The 24,766-nt window shown below is 34.7% G+C and overlaps 1 long non-coding RNA gene across 1 annotated transcript in view; it reads right to left on the bottom strand.

The window, feature by feature from the left end:
- LOC135971131 (uncharacterized) overlaps window positions 1-23,540 on the bottom strand; it is a 74,607-nt gene extending 51,067 nt beyond the window's left edge. Inside the window, exons 1-2 of the long non-coding RNA XR_010587210.2 lie at window positions 23,489-23,540; window positions 14,769-14,866 (exon numbers count right to left, since the gene is read on the bottom strand). This is a non-coding gene — a long non-coding RNA (uncharacterized lncRNA). The remainder of the gene's footprint in view (window positions 1-14,768; window positions 14,867-23,488) is intronic.
- Between the last annotated feature and the right edge of the window lie 1,226 nt (window positions 23,541-24,766).

The raw sequence follows: 24,766 nt of genomic DNA on the forward strand, positions 1-24,766 counted from the left end.
ACTTCCAAAAAAATTGCAAACAAGTCAGTAAAATCCCTTATATGGGAAGGCTTTTAAGAACCACATTTCTCATTTTGAGGTAATAATATGAACCTTAAACTAGGAATCAGAAGATAAGGGGTCCCGACTAATATCTTTCTATGTTAAGAAATATTTAAGACCTTTGGTTCCTTCATCTTGTGTGGAAATTGAGTTGGAGACTAATTTCCTTTAAACCACCAAAATTACATTTCTGTATATTTTAGTGTATATTTAGTAGTTGAAAATAATTGTTGGAGCCAGAAATAAAGATGGGATGAGAATACTTTTTTGGATGACATTAAGTGACTTTATTATCTGGTGGCCTTTGGAACTTCATGAGGCAGCTTAGAATAAATTTCTTCAGAATGGCAGAGACTCTCTCACCCTCCAGCTCTCTTCTGGAGTTAATACCCTGTTCTTCAATTAGGATATGAAGATTGGAAATGATGGCTATTCTCCATTCAGCAATTTGGGAAAGAAGTTTTTCAAGTCAGACTCTGGATAACCGAATTTTTGAGACATCTGTTAAAAGCAGGTAATCTTCAAATTCTTGTTATTTTAAATATATAAATCCCTTATTTCATGCCTAGATTCTCATCAATATTAAAGAAAAAGATTTTTTTTTCCTTAGTCTTTATTTAAGGCATAGACAATGTATGTTTAAGGCTGCATTATTTCATGATTATGCAAAGTTAATTCCTCCCTATTATCTGTAGACTTAAAAAAATGAAGCACACTTGGGTCTTATTTTTAACCACTGACTTTTAAAATTTTATAAACACATAAAATGTCATTATGCAAGGCTTCACAGTGTAAGTTAATAACTTCCAATATGAAACAATTAGATGGTCCAAATTTGAATCACACCATCTTTCATTATCCTTGATGAAAAAGGCAGTAGAAATCAAGAGTAACAGTGATGAGAAATAAAAGAAACATTCATTTTGAAGTTTTCCCACCTAGTGAATTACAGTGCTCAAGGTAGAATCCATTTCCAGAATGCCAATATTCAAAGAGGATTGACAATACTTTAGAACCAAAAAGAGAGCTTCCAATGAAAGAACAACTTCAGTTGGGAGAGAAATATAAAATCAAGACTTTGCTCCCTCAATGTTATTTATTTTCTAAAGAGTTGAGAAAGAAGATTTAGAGTTAAGAAAAGGAAATTGTATTGGAAAATAGGCACATTGTCATTTGATAATTATGATGACTGATTTAAGTTGAAATACATGGTTGATTACTTATAACATTTCTGAGATCTCAGTATATTTTTATGCTGGAATTTAAAAAAATTTGAAATGCCTTCAAAATATATATTAGATAAAGAGGAAAAAAAACTTGAATTTCCTCTTGTCATTTTTAATGAGTAAACAATTATTTATTCTCATATTTATCAGGTTGCTGGAAATCATGTACTTTATATAGATATTATGACAGAAAAGCTATTTTCATCTATAATTTAAAAAATATTTTAATATTCTCATATGTTCTCATATTCCTTACATTTTCTGCTGTTTCTCTTCACTTTTCTACAGAGAGAGTCTCTATCCATGCTCTGCTTGCTCTGTCAGTAGTAGACTACTTTTGCATGTTATTTCTTTCTAGGCTTATGGTAAAGTCTTTTGCACAAGACTTCTATTGTTCTTGTCCACCTAAATCTGACACAAAACTCGTGCTCCAGGATATTAGGGTAAGGCTATCTCAGAAAAAGTGTTCTTCTTTGCTATCTTAGGTAGTAGAGAGTTTACTAACTCTTCTCCTGTGGTTATAAACCTCAGCTCGAAATCAGCTTAGAATCCTATGCCTAGGATGCTTTCCTGACCCTCTATCCAGGCAGTTTCTGCATCTGCTCTGATGCCAGCATGAATGTATTATTGCTTGTGTCTAGGACATGAGTAGTTTCTCTACATTTTCCCCAGAAGCAGATATCTTCTTCTACTCTCTTTACATAAGAAATCATTGTTGCCTGTGCCCTTGTGGCGAGAGTATTTGTTGCTCTTTCCTCAAGAGCTAAATGTTTTTGCTTCATAGGAAACAAAGGTCTTGGGAAAAGGGGAGGTATTTGTGCCTGTCCTCAAGAAACTAATTATGTAGTGAACATTTTGACTACCAAGGTGTGTTCTTTCCAGTGTCCTGCCTTCTCCTAATCTTCCTCATGATTATACCATAAAATCTTGCAGAAAAGACTAAATGAGTGCTAATTACCTTTGTGTAGGATCCCTAGTTCTTACCAACTGATATGGTAGCCCATATTTAGCCTTCAAGAATGTATAAACACTTTAGCTCATTTTGTCTTATGTGCTTGTATGGTAGCCATCTCTATTCTGTGTTCTGGCAAAAGAGAAATAGTTCATGTGTCCCTTCTTTTGGTGGGCAGGGTAGCTACTCTTTGGAATTCACTTGCAGTGATGCCCTTGAGACCTCAGCTCTCTAATGAGTTCAAGAAAAGTTATGATTATAGATTACCTTGTATTATTCTAATTATTATAGTAGAGGAAACATTTTCCTGTTAGTTCTGGAATTAGAAGACCATAACACTTCCTTCAGATAATTTGTACAAACAATTAAGAACAATAAAAACATATGTTGCTATTCAACGTAATAAGAAGGAAAAGATCAGTGAATATGATCTTTTAGAATATGAACATTCTAAGGAATGTTAATTCCTTAACATGTAATCTACATATATAAAATCACTTTATAAATTAATGTTTTATCTTGTAAAAATGCCTTTAACTGCTCTGTTTTCATAATGGACATAGTAGACATGTGCTACTGAGTGTCTTGCAGTAGGTTTCGGCTCGATAATGCAGCGCGTCCTTAGAATAGCACACTCTGCCACTCATTAATATCAATGATATGTCGGTGGTTTTCTTTCAGGAATTTTGCCATTTCATCAAAGTTGCTGTATTTATTGGCATAAAGTATTCTACTATAAGCTCTTATCCCTGAACAGACATTGTTTTTAGGCCTGTGGTAAAGACCTTTACCTCAATGTCCGTTTGTGTCCATTTGCTCTAACCTGCTATGTTCTCTTTATATTCCTGATACTGGTATTTTGTGTTTTCTCTCTCTCTCTCTTTTTTTTTTTTTTTTGGCATAAGCTTTGCTAGGGGATTACAAGTTTTAAAAGAATAAGAAGTAGAAAGTCTAAATAGCATATATATCCATCTGTTTTTATATCAAACTGTCAATTACAGATAGATGAATAACTATAGATCCTGAGATATATCTCTTTGTCTCTCTCTCTCCATACACACACACACACACACACATATATACACATACACACCCCCCCACACACATATACACACACACACACACACACACACACACGCACACACAGATTTTCGTCAACTTGTGATGGGGTTATATAATAAGTTGGGAGTATCAAAAGTCAAAAATTCATTTAATAACCTAACCTACTGAACATCAAATTAACCTAGCTTACCTCAAATGTTCTCCAAACACATATATTAGCTTTGAGTTGTGAAAAATCATCTAACACAAAATCTATTTTATAATAAAGTGTTGAATAGCTCATGTAATTTACTACTCAGAAAATACAGGAAGAAAGAATACTTTCAAACTCATTATTGAGGCCAGCATAGCCCTGATAACAAAATTGACAAAGATTTAGAAGAATGAAAGTTTACAGAGAAAAAATCTCTCTTGAGCATAGCCACCAAAATCATTAATATATTAAATTCTAAAATATATATAAAAGGGTATAATACACCCTTATAAAGTAGGGTTTATCCCAGAAATGCATGGTTTCTTTAACTTGTTTTTTAAAAAGCAATGAAGGTAGTATATCAGATGAGACTGGGTGCATTCAGGGTGGTATGGCCACAGACAAACTAGTATATCAACCTAACAGAATAAAGCCTAAAAATCCTATAATTATCTCAATAGATTCAGAAAACCAATTTGATAAATACTTATTGATCATAGAAAAATCTGAACAAACTGAGAATTAAAGGAGCATCTTTAATCTGATAAAGGGTACCTACTAAGAAATTATAAATAGCATCTTTATGTATGGAAAGCCTAAACTTTTTCCCCTAACAATTATAAAATGCCAGTATCTGATCTTACCACCTCTTTTGAAAAATCTACTAGAAGTGATATTAATTGCAGAAAGAAAAGAAAAAAAGCCAAAATGATTATAAAGGAAACAGTAAAACCCTCTTTATTTGTCAATGACATTTTGTGTATCTAGAAACTGCTGGTGTAATTAATAAGTAATCTGAACAAGATTGCAGAATAGAAAATTGGTATGCAGAGATAAGTTATATTTTTCTAAACTGATAATGGAATGTTGGACACTAAAAGAAAAATACCAATTATCATAGTATCAGAGCATCAAAAAGAAATATATATTATAAAAATGTTCATCGTGTCTATACTGCAAATGACAAAGCTATGCAGAGAAAAATTAAGGATTTAAATACATGGAGAAATATACAATGTTTATTGACTGAATAATTCAATTTTTTAAATGTTAGTTATTCCTAAATTAGTCTATAGATCAGACAAAAATCCTAATTAAAATGGAGCAGATTTTTAAAGAAACTGAGAAACTAGTTCTTCAGGCTTGAAAAGACATAAAGAAGGTGAAGCATTATTGAATAATGCTACGAACTAAATGTTTGTGTCCCTTCAAAATTGTGTTGAAATCCAAATTCCCAATATGATGGTATTTGGAGGTGGAGCTTTGGGGAGGTAATTAGGATGAGGCCCTTCTGGTGGGATTCATCGCCTTATGAAAGGAGGAAAAAAATAAAATATCTGTCTGTCTCTGCCATCTGAGGATACAGCTAAAAGGCAGCCTTCTGTAAATGAGGATAATGACAATAACACAGACTGTACTCATTGACACTACCAAATGCTGGCAATATTTTGAAATACTGAAAATATTCACATGTGGCTGATGTAAAGGTAAAATGGTACAATCCATATGAAGAATTGCTCAGATGTTTCTTATAAAACTAGTTGTGTATTTATCCTATGGTCTAGAAGTTTTACTCCTAGGTAATTATCTAAGAGATATAAGTCTACAAACTAACTTCTACAAGAATATTTATACAAGTCTTTTTTCATAAAACCTCAATAATGAGGATAACAGAAATATTCATTAAAAATGGATGCATAAATTTTGCTATATTCACTCAGAAAGAGAGAGGAATGAGCTACTGATACATTCAAGGAACATGCATGAATCTTAAAAAGTATTTATGTTGTGGAAAATAACACGTAAAATACATGGTATGATCTCATTTATTGGAAGTCCAAGTAGAAGCAAAACTAACTCATGGTGTTAGAAATCAGGAAGTGGTTGTCTCTGGTAAAGTTGGGACTGATTGGAGAAAGGGACAGGGGGAATTTTTTAGAAAGTGGATATATTCTATATCTTACTTTGGATGGTCATTTTATGAACATATGTAATTCTCAAACCTTATCAAATTAATCACATACTTTGTTTCTTATAATGTCTTATACATTTTATCTCAACTGAAAACTAAGATTAAAGAGATTTTGTAAAAGTGCATCTTCATGATTTATTATTACATAAAATCAGATTAAAAATTAGTTATTGAATAGTGGCAGTGCAGCAGGATGGCAGATAAGCTCCACTTATCATACACTCACCTCCCCTTCCCTGACAAGGTCACCAAGTTAACAACTATCCACACAGAAAAAAACACCTTTAAAAGCACCAAAAAACCAGGTGAGCACTTACAGCACCTGGTTTTACCTTTATATCACTGAAAGAGACACTGAAGAGATAGAAAACACAGTCTTCAATCATGGAAGTCCCCCACAACACCACCCTCAGCATGCTGCCAAGAGCATCTCTGGGTGCTGGGAACAGGAGAACACAGTGGTTGTGAGGCATTAAACTCATTGTTGTCCTGTTAGCGCAGAAAGGAAAACCAGATAGAACTCATCTGACTCCCACAGAGGGAGCATTTAAAGCAGTCCTAGCCAGAGGGGAATCTCTGATCCCAGCTGTCTGAACTTGAGTGGCTGTTACAGTACTCTGTTTCTTCAAATAAACTTGAAAGGCAGTCAAGGCCATAAGGACTGCAGCTCTTAGGCAAGTCCTGGTGCTGAACTAGGTCAAGAGACAGTAAACTTGGGGTTGGTTGGGGGCAGGGGACATTATGAGACACCAGCTGGAGCAGACAAGAGCATGCCGTCATCATCCCTTCCCTAACCTCAAATTGTATAACTCACAGTTACAAAAGACATCCCTTCTTTCCTTTTAAAAAGAGGAGAGGGAAGAGTGGGAAAGACTTTGTCTTGAATCTAGATACCATCTTCCTCAGCAGGATAAGACGTCTGTCTGAGTCATGAGGCCCCCATTCCAGGCCGTAGCTCCCAGATGACATTTCTAGACACACCATGGGCCAGAAGGAAACCCGCTGCCTTGAAGGAAAGAACCCATTCCTAGCATTATTCATCACCTGCTAACTGAAGAACTCCTGGGCCCTGAATAATCCGCAGCTATACCCAGGTACTATATCAAAAACCTTGGGTTAGCCTCTGAGGCATGCTGGCTTCAGGTACCAGCCTGGTCACAGGGGAGCAGAGCACCCAGAGGGTTCTTGGAGTCTCTGATTCCAGGACTTGACTCTTGGATGGCATTTCTGGACCTACCCTGGGCCAGAAGGGAGCCCACTTCCGTGAAGGGTGAGTCCCAGGCCAAGTAGTATTCATGACAAGCTTACTTAACAGACCTTGGAGCTTAAGGTAACATCGGTGATAATCTGGCAGTATTTCTCATGGCTTGGGATGGCAGTGAATATGGGGTGAGACTCCTCCACCTTTGGAAAGAGGAGGGAAGAATAGGAAATACTATGCACTGTGACTTGAGTGCCAGTTCAGCCACAGTACAGTAGAAACCAGGTAAACTCCTAGTTTTTGACTCTATTACCTGACTTCCAGATGGCACTTCTGGACCCAAGTCTGGGAGACCTTGCTGCTCTGAAGGGAAAAACACAGGCTTGGCTGTGTAGAGCCCCTGGACTTTGAGTGTACGTAGGCTGCAGCCAGGGAGTGGTTACAGCAGGCTTTGTGTGAGACCCAGCACCGTGTGCTGGCTTCAGGTTCAACCTGGCACAATCATAATGATGGTGGTGACAGGGGTGCTCTTGACACTTTATCTTCAGCTTTAGGTGGATCAGAACAGAGAGAGAGAGACTCTGTATGCTTGGGAAAAAGTAAGGAGAAAGAACAAAAGTCTCCTCCTGGTAATCCAGAGAATTCTCCCGAATCTTGTCCAAGATTATCAAAGCAGAGCCTCTATGAGTAATCTGCAAGAACCACAGCATAGCTGTGCTTGGGGTGCCCCTTAAAGCAGATATAGCTTAGATTACAACACCTAAGTTCTTTCAAATGTCTGGAAAGCCTTCCCAAGAAGAATGGCTATAATCCCAGTCAGTGAAGACTATAATAAATACATAATTTTTCAATGCCCAAATACCAAAGAAGATCTACTAGCATCAACACCATCTAGGAAAACATGACCTCACCAAATGAACTAAATTAGGCACCAGGGACCAGTCCTGGAGAAACAGAGACATGTCTTCTCCAACATAGAATTCAAAATAGCTGTGTTGAGGAAATGCAAAGAAATTTAAGATAACACAGAGAAGGAATTCAGAATTATATTAGATAAATGTAATAATGAGATTGAAATAATTAAAAAGAATCAAGCAGAAAATCTGGAACTAAAAAATGCATTTATCATACTGAAAATGCATCAGAGTACTTTCACAGCATAATGAATCACACAGAAGAAAGAATTAGTAAACAGGAAGACAGGATATTTGAAAATACACAATTGGAGGAGACAAAAGACAAAAGAATAAAAAACAATAAAGCATGCCAATGGGATCTAGAAAAATAGCTTCTAATGGGAAAATCTAAGAGTTATTGGCCTTAGAGAGGAGATAGATAAATAAGTAGGAGTAGAAAATTTATTCAAGGGGATAATAGCAGAGAACTTCCCAAACCTAGAGAAAGGTATCAATCTTTCTTATCTTCAAGTACAAGAAGGTTATAGAACACCAAGCAGATTGAGCCCAAGGAAGACAACCTCAAGGCATTTAATAATCAGACTCTCAAAGGTCAAGGATAAATAAAAGATTCTAAAAGCAGTGACAGAAAGGAAACAAATAACATACAATGGAGCTCCAAAACATTTGGCAGAAGATTTATCAGTCAAAACCTTACAGGCCAGGCCAGGAGAGTGTGGCATGATATATTTAATATGCTAAGAAGAAAACAAAACAAAACAAAATAGTACCCTAGAATAGTATATCCATCAAAAATATTCTTCAAACATGAAAGTGAAATGAAAACTTCCAGATTTCATCAACATGACCTGTCCTATAAGAAATGGTAAAGGGAGTACTTCAATCAGAAGGAAAACGACATTAATGAGCAACAAATAATTACCTCAAGGTACAAAACTCACTGGTAATTATTAGTATACAGAAAAACACAGAATATTAGGCCAGGTACAGTGGCTGATGCCTGTAATCCCAGCACTCTGGGAGGCCAAGTTGGCTGGATCACTTGAGTCCAGGAGTTTGAGACCAGCCTAGGCAACATGGCAAAACTCCATCTCTACAAAAAGTACAAGAATTAGCCAGGCATGGTGGTGTGTGCTTGGGGTCCTAGCTACTTTGGGGGGCTGAGGTGGGAGGATTGTTTGAGCCTAGGAGGTCGAGGCTCCAGTGAGTTGTGATTATGCCACTGCATTCCAGCTTATGTGACAGAGTGAGGCCATGTGTCAAAAAAAAAAAAAAAAAAAAAAAAAAAAAAAAAAAAGAAAGAAAAGAAAAGAAAAATGAACTAATCAAAAATGTTAATTATAATGACTTTCCAAGACATAATTCATACAATAAGATATAAATAGAAAAACAACAAAAAGTTAAAAAGCAGGGTGATGGAGTAGAGTTTTTATTAGTTTTATTTTTGCTTGTTTATTTACTCAAATAGCACTGAGTTTTTATTAGATTAAAATAATGGGTTATTAAATTGTTAGGCTAAAATAATGGATTATAAGATAGGACAGCATTTGCAAACCTCATGGTAATCTCAAACTAAACAACATAAAATGAATACACAAAAATAGAAAGTAAGCAACAAAATCATACTACCAGCGAAAGTCATCTTCACTAGAGGAACAGAAATAAAAGAAAGAAGAACACAAAACAACCAGAAAACAAATAACAACATGGAAGGAGTAAGTCCTTTCTTATCAGTAATAACATTGGATGTAAATGGACTAAACTCTCAAATCAAAAGACACAGATTGGTAAAATGGATGAAAAACCAAGACCCAATAATCTGTTGCCTACAAGAAACACACTTCACCTATAAAGACACTCACAGACTGAAAATAAAGGGATGGAAAAAGATATTCCAGCCAATGGAAAAAAGATCAGAAGTTGCTACACTTATATCAGACAAAACAGTTTTAAGACCAAAGCTATAAGAAGATGCAAAGAAAGTCACTACATAATGATAAAGGGGTCAATTCAGGAAGAGGATATAATAATTTTAATATATAGGCACCCAACACTGGAGCACCCAGATATATAGAGGCAATATAATTAGAGCTCAAGAGGCCCCAGTACAATATTAACACCCCACTTTCAGCATTGAACAGATCTTCCAGACAGAAAACCAACAAAGAAATATCAGATAGTCTGCATCAAAGACCAAATGGTTCTAATAGATATTTACAGAACATTTTATCAAAGAGCTGCAGAATACACATTCTTTTCTTAGGACATAAATTATTCTTAAAGATGGACCATATTTTAGGTCACAAAACAAGTCTTAAAACATTTAAAAAATAAAATAAGCATCTTCTCTGACCACAATGAAATAAAACTAGAAATTAATAACAAGAGCAATTTTGGAAACTATACAAATACATGGAAATTAAACAATATGCTTCTGAATGACCAGTGAGTTAGTGAATAAATTAAGAAAGAAACTGAAAAAAAAAAAATTCTTGAAACAAATCATAATGGAAACATAACACCAAAACTGTGGGATACAGCCAAGGCAGTACTATGAGGCAAGTTTATAGCAGTAAGTGTGTACATCAAAAAAGAGGAAACACTTCAAATGAACAATCTAATGGTACATCTTAAAGAACTAGAAAAGCAAGAGGAAACCTAATGCAAAATTAGTAGAAGAAAAGATATAAATATTAGAGCAGAAATAAATGGAATTGAAATGAAGAAAACAGTACAAATGATCAATGAAACAAAAAGTGCTTTTTTGAAAAGTTAAAGTTGACAAACCTTTAACCAGACTAGGAAAAAAAGAGAGAAGATCCAAATAAACAAAATCAGAAATGAAAAAGGAGACATTACAACTGATACTTCAGAAATTTGAAGGATCATTAATGACTACTATGAGCAACTATATGCCAATAAATTGGAATCTCTGGAAGAAATGGACAAATTTCTAGAGACATACAACCTATCAAGATTGAACCAGGAAGAAATCCAATACCTGAGCAGTCCTATAAAAAATAATGACATCAATGCCATAATAAAAAATCTCCCAGTAAGGAAAAGCTCCAAGGACCTCAACAGATTAAAGGATAAAACTATATTATTTCAGTTGAAGATGAAAAGCTTTTGATCAAATTCAGCATCCTTTCATGATAAAAACCCTCAAAAAATTGGGAATAGAAGGAACATACCTCAACATTATTAAAGGAATATACGACAGACCCACAGCTAGTATCGTACTGAATAATGAAAAACTAGAAGCCCTTTCTCTAAGATCGGGAACATAACAAGAATGCCCACTGTCACCACTGTTATTCAACATAGTACTGGAAGTTCTATCAAGAACAATCAGACAAAGGAAAGACATGAAAGACATCCAAATTAGAAAGAAAGAAGTCAAATTATTCTTGTTTGCAGAAGATATTATCTTATATTTGAAAAAACTGAAAGACTCAACAAAAAAACTATTAAACAATAAATAAATTCAGTAAAATTGCAGAATACAAAATCAACATACCAAAATCAGTAGCATTTCTTCTATATGCCAACAGTGAACAATGTGAAAAAGAAATTTAAAAAGTAATCTCAGTTACAATAGCTATACATAAAATGTCTAGGAATAAGCTTAACCAAAGAAGAGAAATATAATGAAAACTATGAAATATTGATGAAAGAAATCGAAAAGAACACACACACACACACACAATATTCCATGTTCATGTATTGAAAAAATCAATATTGTTAAACTGTCTACACCCAAATCAATCTACAGATTCAGTGCAACTCTGATCAAAATATTGATGACATTCTTCACAGAAATAGTAAAAACAACCCTAAAATTTATATGGAACCACAAAAGACCAAGAATAGTAAAAGATATCCTAAGTAAAAATAATAATACCGGAGAAATCATATTACTTGACTTCAAATTATACTACAGAGCTATTGTAACCAAAACAGCATGGTGCTGGAGTTAAAACAGATACATAGGCTGGGTGCAGTGGCTCATGTCTGTTATCCCAGCACTTTGGGAGGCCGAGGTGGGCAGATCACCTGAGGTCAGGAGTTTGAGACCAGCCTGGCCAATGGGGTGAAACCTCATCTCTACTGAAAATACAAAAATCAGGCAGTCATGGGGGAACACACTTGTGATCCCAGCTACTCAGGAGGTTGAGGCAGGAGAATCGCTTGAACCCAGAAGGTAAAAGTTGCAGTGAGCCGAGATCACGCCATTGCACTCCAGCGTGGGTGACAAGAGCAAAACTCCGTCTCAAAAACAAACAAACAAACAAAATGCAGACACATAGATTAATGGAATAGAATAGAGAAACCGGAAATAAATTCATACACCTATAGTGAACTCATTTTTGGCAAAGGTATCAAGAACTTACACTGGGGAAAAGACAGTTTCTTCAATAAATGTTGCTGGGAAAACTGGATGTTCCTATGCAGAAGAATGAAACTAGATGGCTATCACTCACCATACACAAAAATCAAATAAAAATTGATTAAATACTTAAATCTAAGACCTTAAACTATGAAACTACTACAAGAAAACCTCCAAGAATATTTCCAGGACATTAGTCTGGGCAAAGATTTCTTGAGCAATACTCTATAAGCACAGACAACCAAAACAAACATAGATAAATAGAATCACATCAAGTTAAAAATCTTCACAGAAAATAATACAATCAACAAAATAAAGAGACAACTTACAGTATTTATTTCTCCCTACAGTATGAGAGAAAATATTTGCAAACTAGTTTGACGGGATTAATGAGAATACATAAGGAGCTCAAACACCTCTATAGGAAAAAATCTAAAAATCTAATCAAAAAATGGGCAAAAGATATGAATAGGCATTTCTCAAAAGAAGACATAGAAATGGCAAACAGGCATATGAAAAGGTATTCAATATCACTCATCATCAGAAAAATGCCAATCAAAACTACCATGAGATATCATCTCACCGCAGTTTAATTGGCTTATATCCAATCAACAGGCAATAACAAACGCTGGTGAGGATGTGGAGAAAAGGAAACCCTTCTATGCTCTTGGTAGGAACATAAATCAGTACAACCATTATGAAAAACAGTTTGATGTTTTCTCAAAAAAGTGAAAATTTAGCTATGATATGATCCAGTAATCCCAATACTGGGTATATACCCCTAAAAAAGGAAATTGGCATATCAAAGAGCTATCTGCATTCCTATGTTTGCTGCAGCACTATTTACAATAGCTAACATTTGGAAACAATCTATATGTCTATCAACAGATACATGCACGAAGAAAATGTGGTATATATACACAATGGAGTACTATTCAACCATTAAAAAAGAATGAGATCCAGTCATTTGCAACAACATGGATGGAAGTGGAATTATGTTAAGTGGAATAAGCCAGGCACAGAAAGACAAAAACATTACATGTTCTGAGTTATTCGTGGAACCTAAAAATGAAAACAATGAAACTCATGGACATAGAGAGTAGCGGGATGGTTACCAGAGACTGGAAAGTGTCGTAGGGGGTGGATGCAGAGATTGTTATTGGATAAAAAATATATAAAAAATAAATCAGACTTATTATTTGACAGTATAATAGCATGACTATAGTCAACAGTGACTTAATTGTACATTTTATACTTAACTTAAAAACTGTAATTGGATTATTTGTAACTCAAAGGATAAATGCTTGAGGGGATAGATACCCCATTCTCCAGGATGCACTCATTTCACACTGCATGCCTGTACCAAAACATTTCATGTACCCCATAAATAAATATATTTATTGTGTACCCACAAAAATTTAAATAATAAAAAAATTAAAAAAGAATTCCTATATATTTAAGTAACAGTTACAGGTTATGAATGACCCTCTAAACATACATCGTCAATCCCAATAGGATTGTTATTTCAGTCATATGCCCCTTATCTCTGCAGATGTGGCTTTGTGTGGAAAAAATAGAATCATTTCATATTCTTCCTGCTAAAATTTTTTTAACAAAAAGAAAATTAGTACATTTATTAATACCCCCATATTTGTAAATAAAATATATCCATGTACATAATCATAGAAAAATTATAAAGGGATAAACTATAAATAAAGGTGTGAATAATCTTGGAATAGTGAGATTAAGACAATTTCATATTATCTTCTTGCTTACTTAAAATTTTAATCTTTTCTATACTATAAAAACCTTGATTTTGCTTTTGACTTAGTCTGATTTTCTCCTTAATTTGTGAGAATTTTGGGTACACAAATGGAGAATGCTTCCCTTTGGAAAGAATTTGCATTTGTTTCTTCTTACATGAAAATGCAGCTACTAAACTAGTAGCTCTTTAGCCTCTCTGTAAGTCCTGGCTTTGAAAAGAAGTTTTAAATTGAGTATCCTCATCTACTGCTGGCTAAAATCTTTGCTTCATTTACTGACTTGCTTGTTAATGAAGTAGAAACACAGGGATTTTTCCCATGGACCATAATACCTGTGAGAACAATTTAATGACTCAACAAATGATGGAAGTCTCCTAACACTCTATTATAAACTTTCCCTGGATCAAGTATGGTGGCTGACCATAGTCTCCACTCACTGTGGTCTGAATCCATTAAACCCTCACTGTAGCAGAGTTCCACTAGATAAGAAATAATCTATAAGTATCCTTCTAAATAGATTAGGGAGGCAGAGCAATTGAAAAAATTTCAGAAAAATTTTCAAAAAAGTGGAACTTTAATCATGACCTTTGCTTATCCTTTATGTATATTTTTCCAATTGTAGTATGTGGCCAACCTTAAAAGAAAATGGTGGCATTGACTTTGCCTTCTCTGATTAAAAGCAAGAATCATAATCTATAAATCTCACATATTCTGACAAAAAAGAAAAATAAATAGATGTTACAGTGTCAGGGGACTTTCAGGCCCCATTTATACATTTTTCAAATTTCCTTACCAGATTGTAGACGCGAACATACACATCTCTCTCAATATTTCATTTGAAAAATTACACATGTAATACAGGAAGAAAGTTTTCATGCAAAACATTAAAAATATGGTCAGGCATGGTGGCTCACTCCTGTAATCCTAGCTCTTTGGGAGGCTGAGAAGGGCAGATCACCTGAGGTCAGGAGTTTGAGACCAGTCTGACCAACATGGTGAAACCTTATCTCTACTAAAAATACAAAATTAGCCAGGCATGGTGGCACATACCTGTGATTCCAGCTACTTGGGAGGCTGAGGAAGGAGAATCACTTGAGCCTGGGAGGCGGATGTTGCAGTGAGTTGAGATCGTGCCATTGCACTTCAATCTGGGTGACAGAGAAACTTCGTTTCAAAGAAAAAAAAAATAAAAAAAAAAAAAAACAAAAAAAACATAGATACCTCTGACTTTACCATTATCTAATCTCATGCGTCTCATGAGGAGGGCTACTGTTTTGAAATTAGAAGGTAAACCTCAGCCATCGCTTTTTTCTTTCCCTTTACATTTGCTATAATTTCCTTGAGTTATACTTACCTTGTCATTCACCATAGTTTCCCTGTAGATGCTTAATTTTCAATAGAAATAACATTATATTGAAAAATCATATTTTTACTAAAGTTCCCTTTGGCTCTCTCTTCTGAGTCACCAATTTATTCTTTAATAGCAACTATTTTGCTTTATCATCTAGCTCTTCGTTGGATTCCTTATTTAAAATATTTTTCTAAACTTTCTATTCTTCATAGATAAATATCCTTTTGCTTTTGTATAAAAATTTTGAATACATACAGGCTTGCCTTGACTAGCAACACATTCTTAGTCATTATAAATTCTCTGATGGATATGGGCCAATCTGGGGGCAGTCTCCTTTTGACATATATGTTGTTCCATATTGTATATTGGTGTACAAATGAGATATGTTTAAAAATCTACTATTAATGAAGGGGAAATAGCTTCTGAAATCCTTGCAAATACATAAATAGACTCAGTACAATTAAATATTTTCATTCAAAATTTATTCATTAAGTACCTACTAAGGTTAGTAACTGTGTTAAGTATGAGTGTACTAAAAAATTATAGTAAATGCCACTAATTCTCCAATTCATTAATTTATTCATTTAACAAATATTTACTGAAAGCTACTACATGCCAAACCTGATCTATGTGTCAAGGTTAGATCTTGATGTTGATCACAAGATCACCAGGGCACTATGGATAATTGTCCCCTGAATGATTTTGTAACTTATCAGGCATTGTGGAGCAATGAAAGTAATGTGTGTAAGGTGATTGAGCAATACTGAATCTTTGAGTTAGATGGTGAAATCTGATAACTTTCTGGAAAGGTAACAATTGAGGTAAACCTTAATAACGTAAAGGAGACAACCAGTCAAAGACCTGGGAAAATAGCATTTCATTCAGAGGAAACCTTAGGGAAAGTCTTCATGGGAAAAACGAGTTTAGGGTGCTTAGCGAGTAGGAATAGGACATTGTGATTAAAATACAATGAGCAAGTGGGAGATACATGTAATGAACTCCTAGATCAGGTGCATGTGGTAGACTATAGTGAGGAGTTTGTCTTCTTTTTCTTTTCTTTTTTTAAAGTTCAATAAGAAGCTATTAGAGGGTGATGCAGAGCAAAATGTATGGCCTGAAATCATATTTTAAAGCTTACTCTTTGCTTATATGGAGAATGAACTATAGAACTACCAAGAGGGGAAATAGAAAGTCTCTTGAAGTAGTGCTGGTGATACATGATAGTGGCTTGGAGTAAGGAGATGGAAAAATGGATGAATACATTTAAAAATTAGGATCAAAAGCACTATAGATATTTTAGATACAAAAGAAGAAATAGATGACTCAAAGATGAATTCACCATAGCAGTGATAGCTAATACATTTCAAGATTCTCACAGGAAGAGCTATTTAGCTGGAGTACTAAAGGATGAGTTAGAGCTAGCCCAATGTTACCAGAAGGTAGGAGAATATCGACAGCCATGTAAAATGCTTTATCTTTATCCTGAGAATAAAGGGGAATAAATGAAAATTTTTACTGAGGTAGCAATCATATTTTTCAGATCAGAATGATGTATTATAAAAATCACCTGGATCCCATCTCTGTAATTTCAGACATTTTGTGGGACAGATGCAACTTAAGATATTTCGCTTATTCCAAATTTGGATGAAATTATATAAATTTTCAATTTCTTGAAATTCCGGTGGTGTATAAGACACTGAGGAAGGGTTTTATGCCCAGAATGGAGACTCTCTAAAATCTCAGAAATTTGGCATGAAGAAAAATTGATGTCTATATTCTCCATCCTGAACCATCTTGAATATTTTGCAAGGAATTTTGCAGAGGCTGTTAGAAAAGCTGTAAAAGGAATAGATACTTGTGAGAATGCAAAGTGAGAAATAAATCTTCCAATCTGTACATAGATGATTTAAATACCCTGTGAATCACTGTAACTCATTTTATAAAGTAACGAAATCCTCTTCTTTCTAATTGGATGTTTGATACGTGAGGAAATCTGAAGCAATACTAAAAGTGCTACATTATTTCAAAACAATATTTTTTACATTGCTTGCTTTTCAATATTTTTATTGTTAAGATTTCCAAAAGCTGGAAGTGGAGATTTAAAAAAAAAAATCCATTAAGAAACTGCTTTTCTCAGAATGAAGCCATAATCTTTGTGTGTAGTGAACAGTTCTAATTTTTTACACTATTTGGCAGCACAGATGGTTCAAAAAATACTACAACCACTGACATTCTTCAGCTTTTTCTTCCTAGTCATGTTATGGCAAATACAGAATTAGCAAGTGCCTTGCAACCTAATTATGGTGATGAGGATATGTTCTTTGTTGTACATCAGGAAAGGAGAGTTTTACAAAGTTGGATATTGATTTCAGGGAATTATCAAACATTGTATTTTTTAGATTGTAAAATAATTTCAGGATTTGTATCTTTGATTACATTTTCTTTTTTTTTTAAATTTATTTATTATTATTATACTTTAAGTTGTAGGGTACATGTGCATAACGTGCAGGTTTGTTACATATGTATACTTGTGCCATGTTGGTGTGCTGCACCCATCAACTCGTCATTTACATCAGGTATAACTCCCAATGCAATCCCTCCCCCCTCCCCCCTCCCCACGATAGGCCCCGGTGTGTGATGTTCCCCTTTGATTACATTTTCTTTTCCTCCTTCTATTGCCAACCAGTTTCCTAGAAATGCAAGAAAAATAAATTTGGCAAAGCAGGTGATAAGATCAAGTTTTGATTGGTAACACTGTTACTCTGTTGTATCAGACATCATGCTTAATTACTACAAAGAGATAAACTATACTTTTGGGGTATATGCTAATGTATGCAATTCTCAACTGCTGATCTACACTCACAGTTTACATTTTTAGTAAGATCCCTGTAATATCAAACTTCAAACCTACATAATTAAATTATGACACTGAATCATGAAAGCCAAACATATTCTATCATGGGGATCAAGGACTTGAGGAAATTTTTACCAGTAAGCCTTGGGTTGCTTTTCTCCTTATTTCCTAGTGTTTCTGTTATCTTTGAACTGATGCTTCTTATATTGGAATTTTATTTTCTAACATGGATTAGGAGTACTTATAAATGTTATCTTAGTAACTCACATCTTTACTGGTAGTAATCTTACATTATTTATATTTTTTCAAGCTCATTGGCGCTTCCCTGTCTGTTCAGACTCTCCTTCCTGGAATTTCTTACCTGTCTCTTTCTATCACTATGCAAAAGCAAAATTAGAGAAACAACAAAAATGTAAATAAAAACAACAAAAGCTTGATTTGGAAATCATAAGAGAAGATAATAGACTGTTGTAGGTTGTTCTTGGACACAAAGATTTCCTTTCTACGTAAATATTGTCCTATGTAAGTCTCAACCAAAGACAACAAATGAGTGTATCTCAAGTAAGTTTTTTTCTAAGCAATTATTATTTTGAAAATACTTCCAAATTTTTTTAAAGTCACCAGAATGTTATCTTAGAAATATAAAATCATTGGCTATGCTTAACAATTATCAGTGGTATTTTGGTTTGAGTTCTCCCAAAGTTAGAGTCTGATACAATGATTTTGGTCTGAGTAATTTATTTGGGATGTGCTCTCAGGAAGTGCTGTAGGAGAGTGGCAGCAAAATGAATGAAGAGAATGAAGAGTGGGCAGCTGACAGTCAATCTTTCATACATAAAATGTATGAAAAGTACCTCCAAACTGTCTCAATTGGGGATGACCAACTGACATACAAGACTTACATCCCTTACTGTGTGAGGCTTGTTTTGGGGCATAGCTTTTTAGTATGTCTGACCTGTTTCACTAACAAGACTGCTTTTGAATCCAGAGAACAGGCTATTGTCTCTGTTTGACATTTGAGAGTATGCAAGGAGATATGAGCAGGGTACCAGCACCATCTGTTTCACAGGGCACAGGCCTGTGTTTCAGACCATGGCAATAAAGCGAATATTGAGATAAAACAAGTCACAATTGTTGTGGCTTTCTAGTGTGGATAAAAGTTATGTTTACACTATACTATAGCCTATTAAGTGTGCGGTAGCATTATGTCTAAAAAATCATACATCACTTAACTAAGAGCTTATAGCTAAAAAATGCTAATGATTATCTGACCCTGCTGTGAGTCATAATATTTTTTGCTGGTGGAGGCTCCTGGTTGATGGCTGCTGCCTAATCATGATGGTAGTTGCTGAAGTTTGGGATGCCTCTGGCAATTTCTTAAAATTAGACAGCAATGTATTATGTCACCTTTATTGACTCTTTCCTTCACAAAAGGTTTCTCTGTAGCAAAAAAATACTGTTGGATACCATTTTATTTTTATTTTATTTTTTTTTTTTTTGAGACGGAGTCTCGCTCTGTCGCCCAGGCTGGAGTGCAGTGGCGCGATCTCGGCTCACTGCAAGCTCCGCCTCCCGGGTTCACGCCATTCTCCTGCCTCAGCCTCCCGAGTAGCTGGGACTACAGGCGCCCACAACCGCGCCCGGCTAATTTTTTGTATTTTTAGTAGAGACGGGGTTTCACCGTGGTCTCGATCTCCTGACCTTGTGATCCGCCCGCCTCGGCCTCCCAAAGTGCTGGGATTACAGGCGTGAGCCACCGCGCCCGGCTGTTGGATACCATTTTACCCACAATAGTACTTTCAAAATACAAGTAAGTCCTCTCAACCCCTGAAGTTGCTTTATCAGCTAAGTTTATGTGTTATTTTAAATACTTCGTTGTTATGTCAACAATGTTCACTGTATCTTCACCACGAGTGGATTCCACCTTGACAAACCACTTTCTTTGCTCATCCATAAAAACCAGCTCTTTAATTATTGAAGTTTTATCATGAGATTGCATCAATTCAGTCACATCTTACGGTTCCACTTCTAATTCCAGTTCTCTTGCTATTTCCAACCCATATACAGTTCCTTTCTCCACTGAAGTCTTGAGCCCCTGAAGGGCATTTGTGAGAGCTGGAATCAACTTCTTCTAAACTCTTATTCATGTTATTTTGACCTCCTACCATGAATCATGAATGTTCTTAATGACATCTAGAATGATGCATCCTTTTTGGAAGGTTTTCAATTTACTTTGCCCAAATCCATCAGAGGAATAGTGATCTGTGGCAGCCATGGACATGCAAAATATATTTTTTAAATAATAAGACTTAAAAGTTGACATTGCTCCTTGACACATGGACTGCAGAATGGATATGGGGCTAGCAGGCATGAAAACAACATTAATGACGTCTCCATCAGACCTCTTGTCTTGCATTACTAGGTGTATTGCCAATAAGCAGTAATATTTTGAAAGAAATCTTTTTTCCTAAGCAGCAGGTTTCAACAATGAGCTCAAAATATTCAGCAAACCATGCTTTAAACAAATATACTGTTATCCAGACTTTGTTTTTTCACTTATCAAGCACAAGCAGAGTAGATTTATTATAATTGTTAAGGCTCCTAGGATTTTGAGAATGATAAATGAGCATTGGCTTCAATCTATACTGATTAGCTGCATTAGCCCCTAGGAAGACAGCCGGTCTGACCTTTGAAACTTTTAAGCCAAACACTGACTTCTCCCTACTTATGAAATTCCTAGGTGACATCATTTTATCATAGAAGACTTCCCCCATTGAAAATCTGTTGTTTAGTGAAACCAGCTTTATCAATGTTCTTAGCTACATCTTCTTGATAACTTGCTGTAGCTTCTACATCAGCACTTGCTGCTTTACCTTGCACTTTCACGTTATGGAGACAGCTTCTTCCTTTAAACCTTATAAACTAACCTCTGCTAGCTTCTAACTTTTCTTCCACATATTCTTTACTCTCTCAGCCTTCATAAAATTGAAGAAGTTAGGGTCTTGCTTCAGATGAGACTTCGGTTTCAGAGAACGTTGTAGTTGATTTGACCCATCCAGTCTAAACTTTTCCATATCAGCAATAAGGTTGTTTCATTTGTCATTTGTGTGTTCACTGGAGTAATACTTTGAATTTCCTTCAAAAACTTGTCCTTTGCATTCACAACTTGGTTATTTTGCACAAGAGGTCTAACTTTCAAGCAATTTTTGCTTTTGACAGGCCTTCCTGATTAGGCTTAATCATTTCTAGCTTTCTATTTAAAGTTGGAGATGTGCAACTCTTTCTTTCACGTGAACACCTAGAGTCCATTGAATTGCTATTAAGTGACATAATTTTACTGTTGTTGTGTCTCTGGAATTAGAAAGGCCTGAGATGGAGAGAGATGAGGGAATAGCTGGTTGGTGAAGCTGTCAGAACACATACAACATTTATCAATTAAGTTCACTGTCTTGTATGGACACAGATCGTGGAATCTCAAACCATTGCAATAGTAACATCAAAGATCACTGATCACAGATCACCATAAGAGATATAATAATGAAAAAGTCTAACATATTGTGAGAATTACCAAAATGTGACCTAGAGACACAAAGTGAACACATGTTGATGAAAAAAATGGTGCAGATAGATTTGCTCTGGGCAGCTTTGCCACAAAACTTCTATTTGTAAAAAAAAATGCAGTATCTACAAAGTGCAATAAAACAAAGTGCAATAAAATGAGGTATGCTTGTGTAAGCAAGAAACATTTTGCATCTAAATGCTCCCTTTCCTCCCATGGAAAACAAAAACTTGTAATCTTTTAAAATTAGTAGACAAAGCTAAACTGATTTTTTTCAAAAATGCCCATTCTGATATTAATTTAGCTGCCGTATTGAGGTATTATCTGTCTGTAATATTATTGCACAGCCTTGTTTCAATATCTTTTTTTCCACGAGAAAAAAATCACTAGAATGGTGGCTCTTTTAGTATGATACCCCTTAAGGAAAGTGCTTTGAGACATCTCTATAGAAATATGCAAGCAATGATAAGTCCTAAGTGATCAGACATAAAAGGCTTTATTGAAATATTGTCAAGAAAGAAAAGAGCGTCTATACAGCTCACTGTTACTGTTTCTAACTCTAGATGAATGCTTATGCAGCTTTGGAATACCTAGAAGCAAATTGACTCTCTTTTTCCAAGTTTTGTATAATTCTGTGGCTATAGCAAAAAAATGGAAAGACTTGGACTTAGCTGGGGGAATATCATCTTTGAAAATACAGTACACCTGCTAAATTGGTTGATTCTTGCTACATCAAAATATTTCTGAAACTCGCCTTACTTTTTTCAACCTGTTTTAGACAGAGAAAGGAAACAGCCTTTCTAACTATTTCCTCTGGGTTATGGACAGTGGCCAGATTTGGTCAAAAAAAGAGAAAAAAGAAAAATCCCTCAGCAAGCATTTATGAATCATTGGTAAAACTTTAAATAGCACTGGATTTTCTGACTTGGCTCTGTACTTCATTATTTACAAAAAAAAAAAAAAATGAAATGATTGTGCTTAAGTAGAACAAAAACCACAGTTGCCTCTTTTGCCTTTGCTCTCAGACTCATTTCTGGGAAAAAATCCAAATTTCTACCATCTGTGGTTTCTTAGCAATATGTAAAAGAAAAGAGTTTGATTATTAATTGAGCTGAGTTAGCTATCCCCCAGAGATTTACACTTTGATAAGTCCCTACTTGACCAGTTGGCTTGCTTCTTTCATCTCTGATGAAGCAGGAGCCTGAAGTATTCAACCATTTCAAAATATCCACATGTTTCTCCTCCAGCAATAACAGTAGCTATAAACTCAGAGTGTAGCATAGGATCTTACTACTATCGGATTACAAAGTTATGAGCATTCTCCCCCACAACATACAGTCAGCTTACAGTTGAACATCTAACAGACAAGAAAATAAGAACATAAATTTTTACTCAGACAGCTGCATTAATAATGTGTTACATTCATCTGCTTGCTAGCCATTAAGAAAGAAAAATGTGTAGATAAAAATAAAATGATCCATTCTCAGGAAACATCTGACCTAAATTGACTATCATTCCCATAGTCTTCAGTGAATATAAAGACATTTTCAAATCTTTCTTTTGAATAGTTTATTTGAAATTTTGAGGAACCTTAAATAATTATTTCTTTATTTTTCAAATTATTCGTAAGACTTTTATCTAATACATTTTCTATTAATGTAAAGGTTAGAATAAGAAAGATAAGCCTAGGCATGAAGGATAACTTCATTATTATTGCAGTTGTGAAAATAGAAGATATTGCCAAAACTTTCTAAATATTTATGTATTATCTATCATTTATAACATGTAATGTCTATTAATTTTATTTCTTACCATCTAAACCTGCAAATGTTTTTTATGTTTTCTGATGTGATATAGTCTCATAAGTAAATTACTTTTTGGAAGAAATTCTCTTCCTTTTTAAATACTGCAAAGCTACTCTCTCATCTTTTGGTGTCTTCCATTTATTCAAAGACCTTCATGATCCTGTTTTGGCATTATCTACCGACTTGCCCTTCCCTTCTTACCTTGCTGCTGGGACTTCTTGCAAGCTTTGAATACAACGTGTTCCTTTTTGCTGCTGAGTTCTGTATTCTGTCTGAAATGTTCTTTCTCTAGTTAAATATTAATTTATCTAGTTAAATATTATGAATTCTGTAAGTGTCTTCTTCAACATATTCTTCCTTGAGGCCTACATGACTCTCTAAAGTAAGGTCAATGCACTTACTATACATTCCCATAGAATGGACCACTTTCCTTTGCTAGTTTTTAATGCTTGTCTTGCTGCTAATGCCTTTTTGTTGTTTGTGTTTCACCGCTAGATGCTGAGTTTCACAGGGCAAAAATCATGTTTTTCTTATTTACTGATACATTACTAGTGTCTAGCAAATATTCTCTGGCACATAGTAGGTGCTGAATAAAAATTTATTGAATATTTATTTTATGTTTTTTACGGACAGTAGGAAGCATTTTATCCTGGGAGAAAAATATTTATGGACAGTTCAAAAAATGAGAAAAAGATAACTCTCTTACATTGGTAGTAAAATGTAGTAAAGCATGCACACATTATTAATAGTTTGTAGATATATACATATAAACAAATAGACTAACACATATCAATGTCTAGCTGTTAAGTTATATTTAACCAGTCTTTGGATCACCCAGTAAATGTGGAAGTGGGCTGAACAAGTGTGTTTTTTGTTAGTAGAAAAGAGGCTAAAAAGAATCTACTTTCAAATAATTATAATTAAACTACATGCAAGGTGTAGTTCAAATTCAAGTCATTTTAATATGAAATGCAATTGGAATGCTTTGTATATGTATACATTTCCATGTTTAGAGATGCCTGTGCTTTGCATTCTTTATAATGACCTCTAAAATTTCAGGGTCTCATCTCTTATCGAACATTTCATTCAGATATTACAGAATTCTCTGAATGTTTGAAAGCTTAATGAAGTAAATGGGCTTTTCACTTTCTTCCAAATATGGTCACTAACATTCAATGTATCATTTGCTGCTCAAAAATCTATGTTTGTGATACCACCGAAGGAGAGCATGTCAAAGAAAGTAAGGGTTGGATACAAATAAAGGAAGGTAGGTGACTTTTATGCATTTTTAGAATATTAAATCATACCAAATCCATTTACTTATTATTTAAAAAGGTGTAACTTTGGGAAATTTGATGTAATGTTCTCAAAAATATGTTGGCAAATTATTTAAACAAGTCTAATTGCTCTAGTATATAGATTGCCCCCAGAGAGCAAATGAGATGTTTCTACAACTATGCTAATTCTTTAAAATTAGAC

The sequence above is a fragment of the Macaca fascicularis genome, chromosome 6 (genome assembly GCF_037993035.2).
Source record: "Macaca fascicularis isolate 582-1 chromosome 6, T2T-MFA8v1.1".
NCBI classification, from domain to species: domain Eukaryota; kingdom Metazoa; phylum Chordata; class Mammalia; order Primates; family Cercopithecidae; genus Macaca; species Macaca fascicularis.